A 26,167-nucleotide genomic window follows, 5' to 3' on the forward strand; every position below is an offset into this window, starting at 1 on the left:
AACGTCTTCTGTAAAAGAACAGACAGTAAATATTCTCAGCTTTGCCCCTATGCAGTGTCTGTCACAACTACTTGAGTCTGCTTTGTAGCACAAAAGCAGCACAGATACCATGCAGACAAAGGAGCATGGCTGTGTTCCAATAAAGCTTTATTTATGGACACTGATATTTGAATTTATTATATTTTTCAGGTGTCATGAAATATTATTCTTCCTTTCATTTTTTTCTCAACCCTTTAAAAATGGAAAAACCATTCTCAGTTCATGGGCCACAGTAAACCAGGTGACAGGCTGGGTTTGGCCCACAGGCTGTAGTTTGCTGACCTCTAATCTAATTGATCATAATTTTTTCCTATGCATACATACCTATCATAAAATGTACTTTATAAATTAGGCTCAATAGGAGATTAACAACGATAACTGATAATAGGCCTGGGGTGGGGGACTGGTGCAGGCTAGAATGGGGCTGTGGGAGCGCACTGACCACCAGGGGGCAGCTCCTGTGTTGAGCGTCTGCCCCCTGGTTGTCAGTGTGCATCATAGCAACTGGTTGACTGGTCATTCCGGTCATTCTGGTCATTTGGTCGCTTAGGCTTTTATATATATAGATGTTATTACAGGCAGGAAGAGCCTGGTTCCCATTGGAGCAATAGGGACTATTTCCTTAATTACTGTACATAGATAATAGCATTTATTCTGCCACCTCCCATGGTATTCAATCAGGCAAATTTCAATGAAAAAAAAAGCTGATTTGCCAAAAATCAGACGTTTATTAAGTGAAAAAAACATATATATGGCAGCATAAGTATCAACAGTCAGTTGATGGAGGGAAACAGAAAGGCAAGTGGGCCTTTGTTTTTAATCCTCACCAGAGGATATTTTCCATTGATTTTTTTTTTTTTAAGAGAGAGTGGAAGGAGGGGGTAGGTGAGAGAGAGAAACATCAATATGAGAGAAACACATTGATTGATTGCCTCCCACACTCGCCCCAACTGGGCTGGGGATGGAACCTGCACCCCAGGTACATGCCCGGAACTGGGAATAGAACCTTTGACCCTTATGGTAAGCAGGCTGATGCTTTAATTAGAGCCAGGGTGCAAGTGTGCTATTTTTGAAATCACAACTTTTAATCTAATTGCAATTTCTAAAGCAAACCTAAGGTACTGCAGAGAACAAGAATCTAATCTAATCTAATCTAATCTAATCTAACCTTGGCAGCACTGTGGTTTCAAACTGCTAAACCATGTGGTATCTTCGCTCTCCTTGTGTGGGCTTGCAGATTTGCCTTCACCAAGGGTCTTTCTCTGTGTCTTGGTTATGTCCTGCAGCACTCATGATGGATGAATTATTGTCAAGGACAAACCAAGGCTCTTACTTTTTACCAAAACAACTTTTCATGGGACACAACACTTTTTTCCAGGGGAGAAATGCAAGTGTAGCATTATGCATTTCTGTTAATGAGTGAATGAGGATGATCTAATACAAAGGATGTTTAAAATAAGAACAAACTCAGAGAAGCAACTGCAAGTAGTAGGCTAGAATTAAGGGTAAATATATGCAAATTTTCCTGGCCTTACAGCTGTCTTCTGAGGAAAATGCCAATGTTACTGATTGTTTTCCGGAAGTTAAATGTCAGTCACCCAATTGTTTTGCCTTTTACAGAGATCACTAGAAGAAAATACTTCTAATCCAACCCAAAGTCTCACTTCTAAAGAAAAATTATGTGCATGTGCCCGTGATGACCACAAAGCATGGAAGTATTTGGTTTTGTTTATTCTTATAGCTTTTCTAAACTGTTAAGACAATTTCTTGAGCTCGCTCCCCACACCTTCAACAACCTTCCTCCTCTATGAATCTTTATAATCTCATCTACAATAAAGACCAGGAATTCTCACTGAGTCCATTTCAACAGAAAGACTTACAACTTGAGGTACTTCTCTGTAATGAGATGTACATCCTCCTGATTCTAGTATGTTAAAGCATCTTAGGACTTAGTTTCTAAGTCTCATAAATACTGTAGTTTAATAAATGGTGGTCCATCTTTGGTCCCAAGAAGCAGGATAAAGGACACATAAAAAACAAAAACAAGAGATCTATCTAATGGAAATAGGAAAAAAATATATTATTTGTTAAACCTTAGTGGTCGGTAATATCTGATGTTTTGTCTGTTTTATTTTTATTTTATTTGGAATGCTTCATGATTTCTAAAATTGTACTTCTAAGGGGGGAAAAAAAAAAGCTAAAGAAGTTACCAGGTGCTCAAATTCTAAATGAAGAAATGAGAAGGAAGAGGAAAATTTGCACAGAGTTTTTCTTTTTCAGGGGCAGTAAGTTGAAGAAAACTGAACTGCCATTGCACTGGAGGGACAGTGATCTAGGGGGTCCCTGGGAGCAATATCCCTATTCCACTGAGGAGGTGAGCCAAGATGCTTATAAGCTCTAGAGAACCTTTAACACAGGAAGCTATTTATCATAACAAGCTTGGTTGATACTGTTCCCATACTGAACCAATTAGGTTCGCCTATTTCGTCATACTTCATAACTTGGGATGATAGGTTTCCAAGTATGGTACAGTGTAGTAATTGAATTTTGATCAAACACACATGGCCCATAACCCAGTATGTGAAATTTTCTGAACAGTTCACAGCTTTTAAATATCCAGTCAACATGTTGCCAAAAGTACAGGATGTACTTGATGCAAGGGGGAGAGAAAGGGGAGGGCTGAGTCTTGGTAGAGCTGTAAAACAAATATTTTTGTTCTTGTTCTCTTCTTATTTTTCAAATAGCCGTTGAGAAAGGCCGTGGGATATCCTATCATAACTCAAGTCTTCCCCTGGCTTGCCTCATGTGCATAAACATCTTTGAGACTCATTTTGGATTACCATTTATTTGTTTGCATGAAATTATTTTCATGTCAGAGTCTTGTTACACGGGACCTGCTAGCATTTCTCATGGCAGCACCATCCAAAGAGTATTTTGTGCACTGGGCAAACACGTAAACTCTTTTGAACAAAGATACAATCCTTGCTTTCCTGTGATCTACTGTGGATGGGAGACAGACCTAAAACAAATGAAAACGTCAATGTTTTCTAAATGACAACCTGTGATAACATGAAGGAAAAAATAGCACATCAAGAAGGACAATAAATGGGTTCAGATTGATCCAGCAGAGATGGAGTGGAAAGGATAATCAGGGAACACATCTCCAAGAAAGTGCCATTGAAATTGATTCCTGAAAGATGAGAAGTGATCCAAGAGACTGAACAAGTATTCCCAGGAGAAGTAAGCACGTGGATAATCCTTGAAGTAGGCAAGACTTTGTCAAGTTCAAGGACCTGAAGGCTAGTATATTCAGTGAGAAAGACGTGGAGACAGACCACCAAGGCCACGTTAAGGATTGTGCTAAGTGCAGCCACTGAAAGGTGGTGGGCCAGGGAGTGACAGGATAGGAGGCAGGCAAGACAAGAAGCAGAAAGACTAACTAGAAGGCCTTGGCAGCGGTCCAGGTGGGAAGCGATAGTGGCTTGGAACAGGGTAATGGCAGAGATGAAGAGCAGTGGACAAATCTGAGAGATATTTTAGAGAAAATGTGACATGACTTGGTGATAACGGGGCTTGGGAAGTGAGGGGAAGGGAGGTTCCAAGGACTTTTCCAGGTTTCTAGCTGGAACAACTTAATGAATAAAGTCTAATAAATAACAACTTGTTAGTATGACATTTAAGGCTACACCAAAGCCATAGGAGAACTACGCTCACCAGCTCCGTACCTGCAGTGACACTCTGCTCTCAGTGAATTTTGTAGGAGCAGATGTATTAACTCGGTGCAGGGGATTCAGAAATTTCCCACCTGCATCCGCATCCAGCTTTCCTTACCATAAGCAGAAGAATGTGCCTGAGCTATGAAAATCAGACTTTAATCTAAACTTACAATTTTTACCGGTATCTCTGCAGACAGAGGCGTAGGTGTCTGGCAGTTGAACTAGGCGTCCCTGAAAGAAAACAAATTGCCCCTTTTAAAATGTTTAAAAACCAAGCATGTTTCTTTACTCACTCAACAGATTTTCCTGAGAGTTTTTAGCATGATGGGTACGAGGTAAACAAGATGTGTTCCTTGCCTTGGCAAAGAGTATATTCCATCAGGGGAGAAAAAGGCATAAAGAAATATGCATAACACAGTGTCGTGTGTTACATAGATCAAGCCACACAGTTCTATTTAACAGATGACAGGATTATTAATTCTACATAGGGGACTGGCACCTGGGCATGGTTATGAAGGACTTCAGAGGGGCTGCATCTGAGACAAGTTTTAAAAGACAAACAAGCGTTTGCTAAGCAGCGAAGAGGATGGGGAAGGTGCCAGGAGGAGGGGGAAACAGCACAAGCCAGGGCATGAGAGCCCTCAGGAGCACTGGCTGCTCAGAGCTAAAGGCCTTGGGGGATACATGCAGGGGTCTGATTCCAGATTGGAAAAGTCATCCTTCCATTCTGAAGTCTGAAAAACGCTTCCAGTCTCACGTGATTTACTAGTATTTGCTATCACTTGATCCAGTAGAGAGTTCTAACTTGTGTAGGCTCGACTCAACAGAGACCTGTTAATGTAATTAGTGCCTGAATATTGCCCGTGTTCATGTAAACTTCAATTTGCCTATTGAGATGGGTGGTCCTCTCTCCCATCATTCGAAATCAGTCCCACAACTTAGCCAAGGCCACAGGACCCAGCTTACAAGGTGCCTAGAGAGGTGTAGCAGTGGCCCAAGGGAATGCTTGGGTGAGCGGGAGAATGCAGACATTTCGTTTCTGTCTGGCAAACTGGTGCCATTTGTTGTAGAGCTGCCCTTGTACAACAACGAATGACCACCCCCCAAAAAAGTGTGTGTGTGTGTGTGTGAGAGAGAGAGAGAGAGAGAGAGAGAGAGAGAGAGAGAGAGACAGAGAGAGACAGAGAGACAGAGAGACGTTTACATTTTAATGGCTGTTCACAGTCCTTAGGGAGGGAGTTAGCAGCTTTGGCCTGGAGGCTGCTCCCCCACCTGTCTCCAGGCCCTGCAAGCAGCTGTGTGAGATGGAGACAGCCTCCGAGGAAAGAAGTGGTTGTGTCAGGGCGGAGGGGGAGGGGGTAACTATGGGATTCCTTTCTCACAGACTCACAGGGACAGGACCTGTGTAGCAACTGCAACAAATAGCAAAAGGGACATTAGTCAGGCTTCGTGTTTTGCTCAACTACATGTTAGGTAAAAGATTGCAAGACCCAACTCCAGAGCCACTTTAGAAATGTTTTTTTTCCGAAGGAGGAGACAGAGCACACGCGGAGCTGCGAGGGAATCGGGGACCCCGCACCCCGCAGGCGCACGGTGGGTTCTCCTGCCTCGGACGAAACGCACACAGGTTCCTGCTCTCTTCCAGACCTGCAGTCCCGCGCACAGAACTCAGCACTTCCCGGGAGCGCGCCTCGAAACTTCGTGATCGGTTTTGCTCGGGGCTGAACAGCACGGGCATTTGTGAAGTTCAAGTTTTTAGAAAAGCCAGCAGAGGCGAGGTCTCCACCGACACAGATCCAAGCGCGTCCAGGGTGGCCAGGGGTGGCCGCGCCCCAGAGGACGGGACCCGCGCAGAGAGAAAGAAACGAGCTGGGCAAGAAGGTGAAAACCACAGCGAGGAGGTATTTTCGGTATCATTTTAATCACAAAACAGCACGAATGCGGTCTGTGCCTGCGTGCTACCCAAACGCCGATTTGAATACCACGGAACGCGAGTTTGAAAATTTCCATTTTTGTAATTTGCTTTCCTTTGTTCAAGCCAAGACTTGAGAGAAACCTGGCAGCCTTTCTCTGAGTCTGGCACGATCTCCCCTCAGACGCACTCGGTGGGTTGGGATGTGGAGGGAGACCGCACAAGAGAGAAGGGGAAAGAGGGAAAGAGCGACAGGAGAGAGGCTGCCAGAGAGCAGAGAGCAGGCCCGCAGCCGCCTGCCAGGGCGTTTGGCTCCACCTGCAGGAATCCGAGGGCAAACCCATCAGGCCCCTCCGCTTCCACGGACAGCAGGAGGGGCTGGGGGGCCTCTGACCACCGCCTAGAGTTCCCCCGCCTGCAGGAATGGAGTGTAAGGACTTGGGACGCAGGGATCTCCATCCCCAGATCAAAGGCGACTATCAGATTCAGCACAGGGATTTATACTTGGAGGAATCAATACAGCATGCCTCCTCCTGCAACCTATGGATTGATTTGAGGGCAAGGGCAGTATCTGGTCCCCAGTCCAGGCTCAGCACCTAGCTGTGCTTAAGTGTTGAATGAATGAGTGGACAAGCAAATGAACCCGGCGCCCTGAATAATCAACTCTCAAACAAGAGACCGAATGTCATAAAAACAAACACCCTTTTGTTTTCCAGGTGTATTGACGAGTTGCGGGGCACTTTGTTAGTGGCCAGTTATTGCTTCAAGGACTGGGCACCATGGGGACGAGTCCAGTGTTGCACCTCCAACCTGAGTAGCAGTAAGAACTACTCACTTCATCTCATGCCCTTATTTTACAGACTAGAGGCCCAATGCACAAAATTCGTGTAAGGGGCTTGGCCCTCCCAGCCACGGCGGCTTGCCTCGGTCCTCATCCTCGCAGGCCCAGCTTCATCCAGAAGGACGTCTGGAAGGTCGTTTGGCTGTCCGATCTAATTAGCATATTACCCTTTTATTATTATAGATGAGTTTTTACCCAGGTCAATCGGTTTGTTGATGATAGAACTCATTCGGAGCTAAATGTCCCTGACCTTCTCTCTGGTGTTTGTTTTCTGCAGCAAGAGACTGATTCTGCCTTAAGGTAGAGCGGCCTGCGTGGCTACTCCCACTGATTGGCTGTCTCGGAGGAAGTTGGCTTCCTCACCTACCTGTTGTCCTGTCCGTGAGCTTCTGTCCCAGCTTCCGCTCTGGGCCAAGGCAGCTGCTGGGGAGGCTCTACTCCAAAACTCACGTGCTGCCTGGAGCTGATGCCAACTGGTGGCTAACCTTGTGAATTCGTTTCCTAAAGCTGACAGGACAGAATCTTTAAGCTCACGGGGTTGGTAAGCCACAAACAGGCAGGTGCGTTGTTTTAACAACACAGGTGTCTTATATCCTATATCTAGCACATCTACTTATCCAAAGTGCTTAATAAGTAGTTCTTGAGTTTCCCAGTGATAGTTATAGATGGTATTTACCAAGTGAAAAAGAATTTTCGCTGTAGGCAGTTAGCACTCACTTTCCAAATAAAATTTTTTAAAAGGTTAAGATTTTACTTATAAATGGGATTCCATTTGCATTGTGTCAGATGAGTGTGATGCAGTGGAAGTTGGGGATCAGAAGATCCATGTTCTAGCCACAACCTGTCTATAAAATGGAAATAATACTGTCAAGGCCTTTGAAAGGAATAAGAATGAGTCATTCTTACAATAAAAATCACAATATTCATGACAGCTTTGAACTATTATGAAGTGCTTACTACATTGCAGGCTCGCTGCTAACCACTTTAAATGCATTATCTAATTTATTCTCATAACAACCCCATGTGATTGCAGTTATTATCCCATTTTACAGAATGAGAGAAATGAAGCTCAGAGAGTTTAAGATCCTCACCTATGGTGGCAGCTTACAGTGGGAGGCCAGTGTTGGAACCCAACTCATATCTGACTCTGGACTCTTAAACTTTATATTACTCAACAAATACCTATTGGCTGATCCCATGCTGAAGGCATTCAAATCTCTACCTCTAGTTCTTTCTCCTGGGAACTCTATACTTTTATTTCTAATTACTGAAAGAATATCATTAATTGAATATTCCTCTACTGTTTAAATTTAAAAAGGGCCTAAACCAAACTCCTTTCTTCTGTTCATAAGCTTTACAGAGAGCCATCCATGTTCAAACTTCCAAACTTGGCCTAGGCAGTGCTCTCAGCAGGGGGTGATTTTGCTCTCCAGGGGACATTTGAGAATGTCTGGAGATATTTTTGGTTGTCCCAACTGGGGGTAGGGTGGTGCTACTGGCAACTAATTAGTAGAGACCAGAGGTGCTGCTAAACAGCCTACAATACACACACCATCCCACCACAACGGAGAATTATTCAGCCCCAAATGTCAATAGGGCTGAGGTTGAAAAACCCTGATTTAAGAATATGAAGATGAATGAAACAGAGATCACCAATAATCACCTGCTATAGGAGATGTATGTATAGTTTACAAAGATACCCATGTGGTGATCAAAGAAAGGGTTTTGAGGTCCGTAAAGAGCTATGGGGCTTACTATGGACTGTGGAAGGCTTGCTGGAGGAGGCGGCACTTAGGCACAAAGAAGAGATAAGATCTGGATTCTGGTAAAAAGACAAACAGTGCGCAGGGTGTGGGTGTATGTGAGGAATGCTGGCTTATTTTAATTGGAGTGGAGGAGGTGTGAAGAGGATTAGTGCAGAAAAGGAGACTAGATCAAAGAGCCTTGAGTGCGAAGAAAAGGACTTTAGACTTTATTTGTAAATAATGGGAAGCCATCTAACTTTTTTTTTAAAGAAGAGCTTATTGGATTTTAGAAAGAGGGGAAGGGAGAGGAAGCAAGAAAGAGAGAAACATTGATGTGAGAGTGTAACAGCATAACATCCATCGGCTGCCTCCTGCACGTCCCCCACTGCGGATGGAGCCTTCAACCTGGGCACGTGCCCTGACTGGGAATCGAACGAGCAACCTTTTGGTGCAGGAGATGCTGTGCCACCAACTGAGCCAAACTGGTCAGGACAGACATCTAACATTTTCACAGGGGGGAGTAAGGTGATCAAAATGTTCTGGGCAGATGAATCTAGCAGCTGAATGAAAATGAATTGCACAAATAAAAAGCTAAGGACATAACACTACTGCCATAAGTCTTACTATTTAAAAAGAATCACTTAGCTATTTTTGTTATTATTAGTAACAACCAATAACTGAGTGATTATTGTAATACAAAGCTAAGCTCTATATATCCTTACTGAGTGCTCCCCACTGTCACAAGGATTCCCCCCTTTTATAGATAAAGAGACAGTCTTAGAATGGCCAGAAAGTGGCCGAATCAGGTCTGGCTACCAAAGTCTGTACTCCTCACTGCTTTGGGTGCTGGGTACATGGCTGGGATTCTGAACCTCTTGACAGATCCAGATTGTTCTCCTTCCTAAGACAGGCAAGAGCACGAGGCAGCCCGGACCCCTCTGAGAATGGGAAGGTCCAGGACAAAGAGCCCCAGGAAATCTGGTTCTCCTTGGCAGACAAAGCTGACTGTAGGAGAAAGGGAGTGTTTCTCTGGGCTAAATATTTTGGGGGGGGGGGGGTGAGGGGAGAAGGGAGCACACCTCACAATAGATTCCCTGAATCTATTCGGAGTTAAATTGGTTCCTCCCTGGGGGATGGTAAATGGGAATAAAAAGGGGACACGGTCTGGGATGTCTGAAGCAAAGATGGAGCTTCTCATGTCAGGCCTCCCCTGCCTGATGAGGTAGCAGCAAGTAGAAGACAGGGAGTGGGGAACAGAAAGGCTGTGACTCAGAAATTCCTTGTTTACTTGGCTCCTGAACAGAGCGGTAACTGGATCCAGGTGTGTGCTCCGGTTTTGTTTGAGCCTTTTGGCCACAGGCGGGAAGGAGAGGAAAGACGCTGACCGTATCTATAGACAGAGTAGGTGGCTCTATCAGAATTGGTGGAGGCGCTGACAGAGGCGTGGCCCCAGCGGCTGCGGTGGGCCTCGGTGGGCCTACAACTAGAGTACCTTTGGTGGTGACCAGGGCACAGCTTTTGTCATGAAAGCAGATGCATTGCAAGGGGCTAGAGAAGGAAAGGACCAGCATGGCGGGCACCACCGAGTAGCCAAGGATCGGTAGGTGGGGTACATGCGAGCAGCTGCTTGAAAACATCCAGGACAAGCTGAGAGGAAGTGAGGTGGTGGACATTCTCCCGGAGCAGGCAGGGGAAGAGTCAGCTGTGGATGGCGTTTGAAGGCATCCCTGCGGTCCAGTGTCACTCTTCATTGCAGGATAATCTTTAAACTGTTTTTGGAAAGTTTGGGATCTCCAATTTTAACGACAAAGGCCCCAAAAGTCCAGGGTTCCAGTTCTTCTTTCTAAAATCCCACCGCTTTAAAGGAACAAAATTTTGCCACAATCTCTTACATTTTGATATTCAAATAAGTAGAGTCTTTGTTGTTGTTGTTGATCCTCACCTGAGAATATTTTTTCCCTTGCTCTTCAGAGAGAGTCAAAGGGAGGGAGGGAAAGAGAGAGAGAGAAACATCAATGTGAGAGAGACACACGGACTGGTTGCCCACTGCAAGTGCCGGACTGGGGGCAGGGAGAGAAACCACAGCCGAGGTACATACTCTTGACCAGGGACCGAACCTGAGACCCTTCACTGCCCAGGCCAATGCTCTAACCACTGAGCCACTGGCCAGGGCTTGAATGAGTAGACTTTCTTAAAAAAGGACTAGAGTTCCTCAAGGTCAGTGATTGGCTCTGTAACACCAAACTCAGGAGGTGCTCAGAGTAGCTGCTGAGTTTAACTCAGCCCAGGCTTCTTCCAAAACATGCAGAGCATACTTGAAACGCATTAATGTAATTTTTAAAGCCAAATTTTTATTTTCACCTAGTTAAAGGAAAAAAGGCTAACCTCATGCATCAATATGCCTGTTTTCACAAAGCCTTTGCCCACAGTCTGTAAGTTGTCCTAATACTAAGACCAAAAGCCAAAAAGCAAATGTTTTTTCCTCGAGAAAATCTGGAAGAGGTAATTATACTAAAACATACTAACTCAGAAGGATCTGTTTCACTGTTTTTGCTTGTGGAAGTGGCATAATTAGCCAAACATTGTCCTGAGACAAGAATAAAAACCAGAAATCAAGGTTCGCCTTGCCATGGCCTCCCTATTTTGTTGCCCTACATGACGTATTCCTGATGGAAATGAGGCTGTAGACTACAAGCACATTTATCAGGGTTTGAGGGTCCCCAGACAGTGGAAAACATCCCTGGTCACTTCATACACACCCCACCCTTGGAACTAGTGTGCTTGAATCCAATCTGCTGACACTATATTACTTAACCTTGAAGTATTGGGTTGGCTGAAAGTCTTTATTGAGGACCTACTATGCAGACAGTGTAGAATTAGTAGTTCTAGAGTTAAGAAAAAAAAAAAAGGCCAAAATAGGACCTGGGACCCCCAAATTTGGCTTATAAGCTAGTTGAAGAAAATGCAGTAAATATACATGATTGGAAGACAATATTTGTTCCTCAGATACTTTCTGGGTGCCTACTGTGCGCTAGGCCTCATGATAGACCAGTTGTCGGCAAACCACGGCTCGTGAGCCACATGCGGCTCTTTGGCCCCTTGAGTGTGGCTCTTCCACAAAATACCAAGTGCGGGCGTGCACATACAGTGCGATTGAAACTTCGTGGCCCATGCGCAGAAGTCGGTTTTCGGCCTGGGCGAGTCTATTTTGAAGAAGTGGCGTTAGAAGAAGTGGGGGGTGGCGCAGGTGGGCCGCGGGATACGCAATGCGGGGGAGGTACATTGCTTTGAGGTACGTTCGCTGAGGTCGACCCCTTCCAACTCTCCCATCCACACTCGTCTATCTGAAACAAGCATACAAGACGAGTGTGGATGGGAGAGTTGGAAGGGGTCGACCTCAGCGAACGTACCTCAATCAGATTGAGGACGTTTTTAGCAAAGGCCAGCTTAGGTGTAACCTAATTAAGTTAATAACAATGTACCAACCTATATAGTTTAAGTTTAAAAAATTAGGCTCTCAAATGAAATTTCAATCCTCCTCCTCTCCCTCCTCCTCTCTCTCTCTCTCTCTCTCACCGAACCTGAGACCCTGCAGTCCGCAGGCCGACACTCTATCCACTGAGCCAAATCAACCTCGGCTCTTCTCCTCTCTTCTTTTTCCCTAGCAGAAGGAAAGGAGAGAGGCAAGTGTTTTGAATCCGTACCAAAAGGAGGGAAAAAGAACTCTACATGGACACAGAGCAGTTCAAGTAAGACCCCAGAGGCTTGAAATAGTGTACAAGTTGGGGAATTATGATGTGTTCCAACCATAATGTGAAAGAAAGGATGGAAGGAGATGAGGTTGGAGAAAGGGGTCCCAGGCTGTCCTCACATGGAAGTCATTACAAAGCCTCTCTTTCCCACACTCCCTCTTCACTCTCTTTCTCCCTTTCACCAGGTTCACCTATTTGCTTTAAAATAACCCCTCAATTGAAAATTGAAAACAATTCAGGCCTTAGTCAGGATTTTCACCTTTATCCTGAGAACGATAGGAAACCATTTGGCAGACTTAATTAAATGAGTGGTCAGAGCAGGTTTTCTTTTTAAGTCTATTATCATTGCTGCATTGAGAATGGTCTGAGAAGGAATGGACAAAAAGATTTGGACAGAGCAGTCAGGTGGTGATAGGTAAGAGAGATCATGGTGAACTGAAGTGGTGGTAGCAATAAGATAGAAGGAGTATTGGACAGGTGTGGAAAGTATTTCTAAGGTAGAATTGATAGGTCTTGCTGATGGGTTGAATGATCTTTTACCCTCTGCATCCACCCCCTTGGGCATCTAACTTTGAAGTGTCCTCTGGGTTGAATGATCTTTTCCCTCTGCATCCACCCCCTTGGGCATCTAACTTTGAAGTGTCCTCTGCCTCTGTCTCTGGACTTGACCATGTGCCTGGCTTTGGGTAATAGAATGAAGCAGAAGTGCAAGTACGGTGCTTCTAAGTCTACAACTCGAGAGGCCTTGCTCTTTCTTGTGTTTCTGTCATCTCCATGAGGACATTCCTGAGGTAGCTACTGGCATGGAACAGATACGTGGCAGAGACTTGAAGTGCCCAGTCAGCCCAGTTGAGACTCGTCTAGATCAGTGGTCGGCAAACCGTGGCTCGCGAGCCACATGCGGCTCTTTGGCCCCTTGAGTGTGGCTCTTCCACAAAATACCATGTGTGGGCACGCAAAAGTAGGGCGCGCAAGAGTAGGGCGCACATGCATGAGTTGAGTGAGACTGGCTACAAGACAAGTGTGGATGGGAGAGTTGGAAGGGGTCGACCTCAGCGAACGTACCTCAATCAGACTAAGGACGTTTTTAGCAAAGGCCAGCTTAGAAGTACCCTAATTAAGTTAATAACAATGTACCTACCTATATAGTTTAAGTTTAAAAAATTTGGCTCTCAAAAGAAATTTCAATCGTTGTACTGTTGATATTTGGCTCTGCTGACTAATGAGTTTGCCGACCACTGTGATAGACAATAGGGGCAACCAAGGCTGAATTGGTTCCATTTTGTTCCATCCAATACTTGTTATTCATTCGGCACATAATTTGTTATTCATCTAGCATGTAATTATTAAATGCATTTGTATTAGAACACTGTTTTGCAAACCTTACTGTATATGTAGGTAAATCACCTGAGATTCTTATTCCAAAGGTCCGGGGTAAGGCCTGAGGGTCTGCATGTCTAGCAAGCTCCAGAGGATTGCCGATGCTGCCAGTCCATGAACTGCACTCTTTGAGTAGTCAGGGACTACACAGAGTGTTAGCCCTTGGTTACATAAAGGCAAATAAGAGAACCATGGCCCCTGCCCTAATGGAGTTGGTACTCTAGCAATGAATATAAATATTAAAGAAGGAATTACAATTAAATGCAATGCTAGGCTAGGGGGTGTTCAAAGTTATTTGTAGAGGGGACCGAACTTCACCCAGGAATAAAATAAAAAAACTTTCCCAAGGAGGTGTTTAAGCTGGTAGGAATTTGCAAGCAATAAAGGAGGGAGAATATATTTCAGGCAGAGGGAACAGCATATTTGAAGGACTGCAGGAGAGAGAAAGCTTAGATATTCCACAAATACTTACTGATTGTTACTATTTGCAGCCTCTGTACTGGGTATAAGACCATGCCCTGGAGGGAGCACATTTGGAGAGACAGACATGAAATTAGACGGTTTCAAAATAACATGGCATGAGTTCCAATAGTGAGCACAGGGTGCCAGGTAATCCTAACCCAGCCCAGGTGAGAGGACACTTGAACTGAACCTTGTCAGCTGAGCAGGAATAAGGCAAGAGAAAAAGAGGCGGCAAGGTGGGAGAGCCAGTCCTCCCCTCTGCGGACGCAGTCTGTGAGAAAGTTGTGCCATATGATCTTGATTTTACTATATTACAATAATTGTCTGGGAGTAGTGCCTGGCACAGAGTAGGCACTCATTAAATATGTTGAATGGATGAAAATATAAATGTTGTGTTAGTGATAGGGTCAGGATAGCCTAGACACGGGTGGGGCAAAAGTAGGTTGACAGTTCTTTGTGTGGTAAATAATACAATAATTAATAAACAATAATACCAGAATAAACTCTGTTTCACGTACTCACAACTGTCAGCCTGCTTTTGCCCCACGCTGTATAATTGGGTACTAAACTGAGTGCTGCCAACTCCAAGGGCCCTGGGAGCCCAGAGCGCAAGAAGCTCCAGGAGACTGTAAACAAGAAATGAGCTTGAAGAAAGGGGACATCCGTAGACAGCCATCCTGAGAAGGAGGAACCACCCCTGTCTGCTGAGTGACTGGGAGAGAGAATGGGAAGCAAGCACCAGGTAGGGTTTCTTAGTCCAGGGCCCACGGAGCTCCTGGGACATCGATGAAGTCCCAGAGATGATATGCAAAAATCTCAGGTATATATGTGCAGGGCTATTTTTCTGGGGAAAGGAACTTGAACTTTTGTCAGATGGTCAAAGGAATCCAATGACCCAAACTAGGTTAAGACCCTGTAGGAAGCCTATGAATCACTTACGGGCTACAAATAGTTATGCCAATAGAACCGCAACACAGAAAACCCTGGGTCTGAGTCAGCTGGAGTGGTTCCAGCCCTGCCTTTCAGAGGCATTTTAGCATTTCCCTGCTGCTGCTTATCAATCCAGACCTGTCCATGTTGTCAGGGTGTCCTCAGCAGCCAATGGAGATGCCTCCTTCCCCAGGCTATTTACATGGACCGTAGTCTCTCCTTCTAATGAGTTTGCAGTGGGAACAATGCCCTCTTGTTCGACTGTCAATCATTTACATTTCTCTGATCTTTTCTGGAAGTTTCCGTTGAACAGCAATTGCTGCAGCCACCTGAGCATTGAACAGGCCACTAACTGGGACAGATGAAACAAATATACTGGAGAAGGGGGCTGTATGCTTATGGACTGCAGTACATTCATGGTCATGCATAATGGACCGGGCACTTTTCCACCTTCCTGCTTATGCTATCACAGTGAACACAACATTTACATATCTGGAAGAAAAAAGGATTTTATGAGTCATTAATAATAGATGCAGGGAATTTTTCTGTTATGCGTAAACATTTCCATGGCTTAACTTTGTACCCATTTTGGTTCAAAATATCTACAGTGTTTGCCCCTTACCATCTTCCTTCTAAAATACACTGGTGGTAATTGAAATGGTTCTTTTTCAATCAAGAATTAGGGGTTTGTTAAATAGCAATGAGGAAGTCCCCTATTTGAGGATACAGGCAATGGTTAAAGTTCTTAGAATAGAATAACTTTAGAGCAAAACCTTAGCCACCAGGTTGTACTAAGAGAAGTATCATGTACAGAACAAGGAAAGCAATAGTCCTTGCTCCTCAGGGCTAGACACACCGCGTAGGAAGTATTTTTCAGATCCGTCACTTAATGCCACGTTACAAGAGGGATAACAATAGGTGCGTGAAGCTGGTAAGCTCTCATGAAATGAAGGTGAGTGGTGATACCTAACACTCGTGGAGTCCTTGCTCAGGGCGTGGCTCTGTGCTTGGCATCCACATTTAATCTTCATAACCACCCTATGAGGGCACCACTGCTATTATCTCCATTTGACAAATAAAGAAACTCAGGGTCGTGCAGAGAGTCCGTGGAGGAACTGGAATTGCATGTGTTCTGTCTGACCCCAGGGGACCCACCATGTCAGCAGTGGGTATATTTTCCATTAATCTTGCTAAAGATGATTGGTAATTATGACAAGGAAATCATTGCCACTATGTGCATGTGTGTGTGTGTGCACCAGTCTTGATTAAAACACACGCACTTCCAGGGTAGTGACCATGTTAATTATGTACATATTTACTCCTCAGGCCTAGCACAGAGCTGGGCATATGGCAGGTCTTTCTTCTAGCTTTGCTGAATAAAATAACAAGTTTGGAAATGCTTCAAAAACCAACTCACCCATCAAATTATTGAGAGTGTGGGGACAAAAAGACAGTCTTGGGGTGTGAATTGTTGCAGTCATTTTAGAGGACACTTTGGAAGTAATTATCAAAATGTGTAAACCCCTTGACCACTGTAGTTACATGTCTAGAAACCTATTTGATCTATTCCACAGAAATACTGACACAGTAATCAACAAACGACAAGTGCTGGCGAGGATGTGGAGAAAAAGGAACCCTCGTGCACTGCTGGTGGTAATGCAGACTGGTGCAGCCACTGTGAAAAACAGTATTGGGTTCCCTCAAAAAATTAAAAATGGAACCCCCATTTGACCCAGTAATCCCACTTCTAGGAATATATCTCAAGAAACTAGAAACACCAATCAGAAAGGATATATGCACCCCTATATTCATAGCAGTGCAATTTACCATAGCTAAGATTTGGAAACAGCCTAAGTGCCCATCAGCAGATGAGTGGATCAAAAAACTGTGGTACATCTATACAATGGAATGCTACGCTGCAGTAAAAAAGAAGGGACTCTTACCATTTGCAACAGCATAGATGGACCTGAAGAGCATTATGCTAAGTGAAATAAGCTAGTCGGAGAAAGATAAATACCATTTGCAACAGCATGGATGGACCTGAAGAGCATTATGCTAAGTGAAATAAGCTAGTCGGAGAAAGATATATATCACATGATCTCACTCATTTGTGGAATATAATGAACATAAACTGATGAACAAAAATAGAGCCAGAGTCATAGAAGCATCGAACAGACTGTCCAACCTAAGAGGGAAGGCAGGGGAGGGGGTGATAAAAAGATAAACCAAAGGACTTGTATGCATGCAAATGAGCATAACCAATGGACACAGACATTAGGGAAGTGAGGCATGTGCTGGGGGATGGGAGCGGCTGGGGAGAGGTCAATGGGGGAAAAGGGAGACTTATGTAATACTTTAAACAATAAGGAATTTAAATTTTAAAAAAATAAAAAGAAATACTGATACAGTGTTACACAAAGATTTTATAAGTGTATATGTGTGTAAATACACACATGAAAAAATATATATGTGCACATATATAGGCATAGACACAAAGATATATATATTTATATGCAAAGATGTATACACAAAAATATATGGAATATATATGTGCATATGTATTCATTACAATTCTGGATGTATTTGCAAAATCAAATGGGAGCAACCTAAATGTCCAACAGGGAATAATTTTTTTTAATTATGGTACAACCACACAATGAAATAATATGTAGCCATTAAAATGTTAAAGTATATGTATTAGGTTGATTACATGAAACTGCCATTTCTTTCCTGTTCAGGTCTATAGAAATAGCATTTTCATACAGTTCAATTCGATATATGTACAGATACGAAAAACGTCAAAACATATTGGAAGCTGAAAAACACAAGTTGCAGAACAGTACATATAGTATGGCATATAATATAATAAACAAAATATAATGAACAAGAAAGAGGCTCACTAACAAGCTAACAAGGTTATTGGCACGGCGGGGGCGGGGGGGGGAGCCTTGAACAATGAGAATTTTTTTTGCAATTTGTTTTTAAAATGTATTTACTAAAATAATTACAAAGTATTTATGTATTTTGCAGACAGTTTTTCTGAACTACAAATTTTCCAAACTCCCGGAATCACCATATTTCTCCACTGGCATAGAGGAAGAGGATGATGAAGAATTAAGCCTTCATTGTTCGTGCCAAGAAACCCAGATTATTATGAGAACTAGGTAAAAAGCCGCACTTTTTCTTGGATTATCTCGAGACAATTGCCTGAACATTTCCTGCTTACTTTTCCTGTTTGAACCTGGCTTTTGAGATTAACATGAGTTGATCTGGTTTTCTGTGATTCAGAAACGCACAGAACTTGGCAGGCAAAGAAATACAAAGAGAGGAAGAAAAGCAAAGGGGAACAGGGCAGGGAGTGGAGGAAGATGGGCAGAACTTGAGAAGGCTTTATAAAGTAATAGAATACATCCCTTACCTTCTGGGAACAAAGGAGCAAAGCTGATGGGAGGCAACAGACATTCTCCTTCCCAAACCATGAAAGCAAAAACACGCTACACCCCTCACTCCAAGGAGTGGCTCCGACCTCTCCTGGAATCTCTGTGCAATAAAAGAAATTTTTTCTCTGTTTCCTTAGGTGATGGTGTTTCCTTAGTTACCAAGTACTATCAAGTTTGAGTTACCCAAATTGTCAGTTTCTCTTGATTCTTATTTCTCTAACTCAACTTTATGGAGGTAGAGTTATGGTGGTAAAATGCACCCATTTTCATTGCACATAGCCATGTGATTCACTCATAGAACCACCACCAGAATCAGTTTTGGATGATGTTCCTCTGTCTTATCTTCCCTATTCAAGTCCTCATCAGATTGGATGAAGTCTACCCACAGTGGGGAGGGCCATCTGCTTTACTGAACCACTGATCCAAATGTGAATCTCACCTGGAAATAATACCTTCACAGACACATGCAACATGGTGTTTACTCTGGCACCTCATGTCCCAGTCAAGTTGACACATAAAATTAACCATCGAATGAAGAAAAGAGGATAGGAAGGAAGAAAGGGAGGGAGGGAGGAGGAAGAGAGGGTAGGAAGGAGGAGGGAGGAAGAGAGAGGGGAAGGCAAGGAAGATATTTTGGACCACAGGTAGCTGTTACATTGCAAAAGATAGTCAGGGATAGTCTCTGAAAAGTGATGACATTGAACTGAGACCTGAATACCTTGAAGTTGCCAGCCATATGCAGGTCCAGGGACAGTGAGTTCCAGGTGGAGGGCAAAGCACATGCAAGACTGCGAGGCAGACAAGGCCATGGTGCCTTTGAGGAACAGAGGGAAGCCAGTATGGTCCAAACATGATGACCAAGGGCTTTCTGCTACTGGACAATTTACTCTTCACCTGTGTTAGTTTTCTCCTGCTGTGCAACAGATGATCACAAACTTAGCAGCTTGACACAGACCCGCTTGTTATAGTTTCTGTGGGTGTGGAGCACCCACAAGTTAGCTGGCTCCCTTGCTCGGGATCTCACAAGATTGCGATCCTGATGTCATCCAGGCTGCATTCGCATCTGGAGGTTCAATGAGAGAAGAATCCACGCCCAAGCTCGCTTAGGGTGTTGGCAGAATTCAGTTTCTTGAAGCTGTACTATTTATGTTGGCTTCTTCCTTCGTATCCGTTTGCTTTTGGAGAGCACTTCGTAGTTGGAAAATGCTTTTCCATTCTGAAGTTAACCACAAACATGCTCCTACTATTCTCAGCTAAGGATTCTGCCACTCAAATAGTTGTCCAAACCAAAATCCTGAAATGAAAGTCACCCTTGATTCCTCAACTCAATGGCAAGTCCTATGGGCTCCACATCCAAAATAAATCCCAAATCCAATAACTACTTTCCAGTTCACAGTCACCTCCACTGTCCAAGGCACCGTCGTCTCTGACCCAGCCAACTGCGATGCTGTTCTCACTGCTCTCACTAGTCCTTCCCAAACCCATTCTCCACTGAGCAGTCAGGGTGGTCTGTATACAATGAAAATAAGATCATGTCACTTCCTCCCTCAAAATCTTCCCAGGACTCTCATTGTTATTACAGCAAAATCCAAATTCCAATCCCTCCAGAATCTGGCCCTGCTTACTTTTCTGATTCTATATTCTGACCCTGTTTTCTGCTGCCTGTGGATCATGGGCAAATTCCCTAATCTTCCTGAGCCTCGGTTTCTTTGTCTGTAAATTGGGGGGTTTGGAGTTGTGATTGATCTATGTGAAGCAGTCCTCCTTGCTTCTCCCTATGTCTCCCTCTAGTGATGAAAAATTGTAGCCCAGTTCATTTTCTCCCCTCTCTGATTTATCTTTTACTCTCTTCAACAACCATTTTTGATTCCTAATCATATGCTGCATCTTATTATTCCTCAATTACTTTGTATGCATGAGTCATGACCTCCCAAGGAGGCTGAGGACAGACAGCCATATTTTTATACTTTTGGGGTTCCCCCCAAAGGATTTAGGTCAGTCCAGGGCACCCAGCAAGCGTACAGTAAACCAGTAAAACCTGCCAAATTAAATTTACGATCCATCATCATCAGAGTAACTTGAAACTGCCTATACTCAATGAACTGTCATTTAACTGGAGTTTCTCGTAAAAGGGCCCCCTTTCTACTAATATCCATTTTCAAGTTTAAAAAAAAAGTACTGACTACAAAGCCCTTTGCTTTTAAAAAGAAACCTTTTCATGCACGTCACGTTTACATTTGAAACACAACTTCCTAAGCAAGGGGAGAGAGAGAGAGAGAGAGAGAGAGAGAGAGAGAGAGAGAGAGAGAGAGAGAGAGAGGAATAAGAAAGGAAAAATGAAGCATCCTCAATTGCACAATTCAGGTATTGTTCCCTATCTCTAAAGCCCAGACATACTGAGCCTAAGTCACCCCTTTCCTTTCTCAAATGCCTATCCATTTTTGCATCCAAGAATTAAGATTTTTAAAGGTTAACTTTTAAAAGAAATGAATCCCAAATCTGCATGTGAACTGTAAGGTTCTCATTTCAAGTGGATACAGGTTAGAATATGTTTGACCGTAAAAGCATAAAGGCTAGAATAAAGTGCCATGAAGAATCTATTGGAAGAAATGGGATCAGATAGATGTGGTGCACTTCTCCTAAGTGCATACCACTTAACTGCATAATCAGCTGGTGCTCCCAAGAATTATGCAGTCTCTGTCTGGCCCCCATTAGATTGAATGTGTTGCTACTCCAGTTAATTGCATATCTGCAAATTGCATAATTCAGCTCTATGCACCCTGCACCGAGTTCCGAATGCCATCCGGTACAATGTAATCAAACTCGGGAAGTGAAGAGCTGGAATACTTATGAGATCCTGCCCATTTGTCACACTTGGTTTGGAGAGTCGGTGCGGGAAAGTAGGCAGCCCATTGGTCACAGGCCTGTGGGCTTTGGATTCCTGTCCACCCTCTCCCCTTCCACAACACAACCTCATGTCTCCAACCAAAAATTAATTTTAAATAGGTCCAAAAGAAAACATACATTAAATTAGGTCATTACAAATATGATTAATACCATTGAACTATAGTGTGCCCCCCCAAAACAGGATGTCGGCATGGGAAATTTTTATTAAAAAATAAGAAATATCACTCCTAACAATGGTGCTCTCCTTCCCAGGACTGACATTATTTGTGCAGCAGAGCAGAAAACCAGGGACTAGGCTTCCTGCTGCCATGAACTAGCTGGGCAAGCCTCTTCACCTCTCCCGGCCTTAGTGCTCTCTTCTGTACAATGGGAAAAGTAGTTCTAACCTTGTCTACGTCGCTGAGCTGCTATGGGGGTGAAATGCAACCCTGCTTGGTTACCTACAAGGTAAGGTTGAAATCGATTGCCAGATACACCAGATGAGGCTAATGGGCTCTGAGTCAAAGAACAGGGAGAATCTGGGGAGCTGGTAGAAACACTTCAGTAAGGAGCCGGGGCAGCAGAAAGTAGTAAAATAGAAATGAGAAGAAAGAAATGCTACTGACTTCATGGCAAACCCTGCAAGGACCAGGTGTTGTCCTTGGTTTCAGTTCAGTTCTTACTCTGCAAAGATTCAATGCTCTTTCATACACACACACACACACACACACACACACACACACACACACACACGTCATGCAATGAGATCCTCATTTGCAGAAATAGCAGCATAATAAGTAATAAGTTCAGCTGTAAAGAAAAAAGTACCCCATCACCCAATGCTCCAAGCTATCCAAACATCAGAAGGAAGGATTTGACATGCAGGTGCCTGCCTGTTGGAATCCAGAGGAAATGCTCATATGCCAACTCGCACAGTTGGAGCGCAGCCCAAAGACTTCAAAGGTCTCACTTTGCTCTTTGCAGATTTCCTCCCACAGGTGTTTTACCCTCAATGTGTATCTGTTAAGACAATGAGCGCTATATCTTAGATACCTGAGTCATCTGGAGGAGTCTTTAAGTCAATAGTTGCCAAACTGTAGAATAGCTGGCTGCTCACTTACTGAAGTGGTTAATCCAGCTCAGCCTTTTACTAGTTATATAATCCCTGGAAAGGTACTGAATCTCATTAAGTCTGGCTTTCCTTTCCACAAAACTGGGCCAATAACAGTACCTACCTTTTAGGGCTTTGGGAAGGTTAAATGAGATCACATATGCCAAGCAAGAGGCATAATGCTCAGTGTGCTACACTTGACTAGCCCAGAGTTCATGTACAACCCAAGATAAGATCATGTGAATCATGTGTCAACATTTTGACAGAATTCTGAAATGACACATACTTCAACAAAAATGTGGGGGGAGGGGGTTAGGCAATTTAATCTGCATGTTTGTTTCACTCAGATGACTAATAAAGTACCTTTGCTTTGGAATAAGGGCATAATGGCATAAAGTTAAATGTGAGCACAAATCATTCTAGAAATTTACCTAGGGAAAGAGGTACTTCCACTCTGACCAATGTTATCAGGTGCAGCCACATGTCAGAGTGTGAAAGGGCAATGACAGTGTGCCTGTGAGGAGCTTGTATTGAGAAGGAACTTAAATGTTGGTTGAATTGAATTAAAGGCAGAAATCCAATTGATTAGTCGTCCCAATTTGGGAGAGTCTACTATTTTTCAAGAGATGGATCAAAAACTGAACAAACATTTTAAGTCTAATATTCAAATCCTTCTAAAATCTGTCTCTTTCAATTATCACTATACCCCTAGCAGCTAATGCAGTGCCTTGTAAATATGTGCTCAATAAATAATGGTTGAATACGTTAATTAATTCATTAATTAATGATCCCAACCTTTGTTACTAGCTTTTATCTTCCACTATTTTCCAGCATGAGCCCTTTACTCTCCCCAGGCCAATCTATGGTTTCCTACGCACTATCTTATTTATTTCTACCTCCAAAACTTTGTTCACAAGCCTTCCCCATATTCCATGTTCACTCCTTTTTCTCTTATGCAAATTTGTTCCAATTTTTGAGGTGCGATGTTTTGAACTGTGTCAAGTTGGCTAATCTGGAATGACATTTTCCAGGGTCGCATCAGGTTTGAGTTGACACGAGAGTTCTGGGAGTTTGAAGTCCCGATTAGATGAGAGACAAAAAACAAAACACAGAGGCTCTGGCAGATTCAAACTTGTTCTCACTCACCCCTGCTCTGTGACCAGCCCTTCTTCCCCATTGCTGGTCCTGATGACCAACTCCCCAGCCCACCACCAGATGCAGAGTCAACAATCTTCCATGGGCTGCTCCATCAGTTCCCATTGGGAACAGGAGCTAGATACACCTGGCTTTCCAGATTTCCCTTGCAAATTTGTATTCATCTACCAGTGCCAGTATTTCAGGAGGGCTAGTTAGTGATTATATTTTTGATCCTTCAGCTCTCCTTGCTAGATCTTACTTTCCCAGGTCCTCTCACAATTATGTAACATCTAATTGCTATAACAAATTCCCTAACACCCATAATGGTCTGCTTCTCTGATGAAACAAGGCTCATTTCATATAACAGCTGTTTCTTAGTGACTTCTTAACCACTGCTGAGCAACTTCTGTGCATTTCTCTGGTACGATGTGTTTGCATATTTCCTTGTATTGTTGCATTTATGCTCACATATGCCTTCACAGTGCTTAGAACATGGTTGGTATTCAGTAGGAGTTTAATGAGTAAATGAAAGTTTACATGGCATGTGTCACCAGTCTCCTCTCTCACACTTATAGCAGACATTATTCATTGATGTCATATGCTTTCCCATCATGCTTGAGCTTGGCTTTATAATCCTTCTCGACATAGTGCTATAGATAGACAATGGGAGCTGGCATGGAAGAAGAAACCTTCTGCCATACTGAAATCCTCTGAGTATAATGACTTACACCTCTTAGGCAAATTAAATAAGCCTAAAAGATTCCAGTGCATGCACATACTGAAGCTCAGTGGATGTCAATTCCTTTCCTGCCCGACTGCACCTATTGTTCACACAGTAGGTACCCAATAAATATTTGTTGAATGAGACAATGTCAGTGTAACCTTCACAAAATGACCTGTGTGATCTCTGCAATCTAAAGTGACTCAAAGCCCTAACTGGTTTGGCTCAGTGGATAGAGCATCGGCCTGTAGACTGAAGGGTCCCAGGTTCGATTCCTGTCAAGGGAATGCACCTTGGTTGCAGGCACATCCCCAGTGGGAGTTGTGCAGGAGGCAGCTGATCCATGTTTCTTTCTCATCGATGTCTCTACTTCTTTGTCCCTCTCCCTTCCTCTCTGTAAAAAATCAATAAAATATATTTTTTTAAAAATAGACTCACAAAGTTCTCACCATTTAAAATAATGAATAAACAAAAGGACAACTGGAGTGAACTTCCTGCATTTTATGAAGGCCACTCTGGCCATTTATGGTCCTTTCAGTGATAAAGAAGACAAGGTACAAACAAGCCCAGGTCCCAGTCAACAGTAAAATGTGACATGTGGCGAACTACTTTGAAAGAAGACAAACCTTTCTAGCTTCTGTCCCTCTGGTGTTTCTAGCCCACCTGCTGGCAGTCATAGAGGAGGAAGCCTCTAGAGGAGGAGAAAAGTTTGGAAGGGAAGTTTTGGTTCAAAGGAGTCAGATAGAATAATTATGAGATAGGAAATATGGGCTCGAGAGAGGAATATTTTATTCATTTCTGAAAAGGGAATAGAAATAAAGACATGATTGGCTTGACACTTGGAAATGTTATATTTGATTTGGTTTTTTCCCCTGAATTTTGCCTTGCCAGCCACATCTCTAAGAAATCTGGCAGGCACGTCCTAATCCTGTGTTCATTCTTCTGTTTTCATTCCTGTGACTAGGATGTGATGATGCCCCTGATGATCCTGGCAATCAATCATTGAAAGCATGACTGTGAAAGAACAAAAAATCCTGTGTTTCTAAAGGGTAAAAAGGTACATGAACTAAGCTCATTCTATTGGTCAGATAATGCCCAGAGAAAACCTTTTTCCCTAATCCTTGAAACCTTAGTCCTAAACAGAAAATAAAAGGCAATATTGCCCTTTCATATTCTCTTTCTCACTTGAAAATTGGGTGTCTGGTTTCTGGTGGTTTCTTATTAGGAGAGCAGTTTCAAGAATACCTCAACTTAACTGACATGTGTTCACACATTCAAGTCTAAGGCATATATAGCCTAACACGTGCTGTGCTGCATCCGTTTTCTACTTCTCTGTCAGTCAAAATGGCACTATGGTTGGGTAACTTTTAAATGTGAGATAATCTCATTTCCCTCCATATTTTAGGAAGTACTATCATAAGATAGATCCACTGTCAACAATGTTTCTCTACTAGACTAATAATAATTTTTAATTTGTGTTTGCAACCCCAGGAACTAAAACAAGGCCTAGAATAGAGTAGATGATGAGTAAATATTTGTTGAATGAATGAGTTTTTACTCTATTGTTGTGGTAGGCAAAATAAATCCCCCACCCCTGCTCAAGATGTCTACATCGTAATTCCCAGAACCTTTGAGTATATTACTTTACATAGCAAAGGGACTTTCCAATGTGATTAAATTAAGAATCTTGGGATAGGGAGATTTATGTGGATTCTCTGGGTAGGCCCAAGGTAATCACAGGGTCCTTATAAGTGAAAGAGGGAGGTGGGAGGACAGAGAGTCAGAATCAGAGAAGAAGATAGACATCAAGGTTGGAGTGATGCAGGGCCACGAGCCAAGAAATATGAGGAAACTCTACAAGCTGGGAAAGGCAAGGAGATAAGTTCTCCCATAGAGCCTCCAAAAAAGCACAGTCTTACAGACCCTTTTATTTTAGCCCATTTCTGTTTTCCAGAACTGTAAGATAATAAATGTGTATCATTTTAAGCCAGAAGTTTGTGGTAATTTGTCACATACCAATAGAAGACTAATACATTAACATTAATAAGCCACATAACAAGTCTTTTTTATTGAGATACTAGAAGCCCGTTGCATG

At 43.2% G+C, this 26,167-nt stretch overlaps 1 long non-coding RNA gene across 3 annotated transcripts; it reads left to right on the forward strand.

Moving 5' to 3' along the window:
* The first annotated feature begins 5,250 nt into the window (after positions 1–5,250).
* On the forward strand, positions 5,251–26,167 carry LOC118677656. Of its 3 annotated transcripts, XR_004974462.1 has the most exons (5): positions 5,251–5,656; positions 6,384–7,068; positions 17,808–17,941; positions 21,377–21,571; positions 25,037–26,167. It is a non-coding gene; the product is annotated as an uncharacterized LOC118677656 (long non-coding RNA). The 3 variants fall into 3 exon arrangements; XR_004974464.1 differs by lacking the exon at positions 21,377–21,571; XR_004974463.1 differs by lacking the exons at positions 21,377–21,571; positions 25,037–26,167 and having other exon boundaries at positions 17,808–18,345.

The sequence above is a fragment of the Myotis myotis genome, unplaced genomic scaffold (assembly GCF_014108235.1).
Source record: "Myotis myotis isolate mMyoMyo1 unplaced genomic scaffold, mMyoMyo1.p scaffold_m19_p_2, whole genome shotgun sequence".
NCBI classification, from domain to species: domain Eukaryota; kingdom Metazoa; phylum Chordata; class Mammalia; order Chiroptera; family Vespertilionidae; genus Myotis; species Myotis myotis.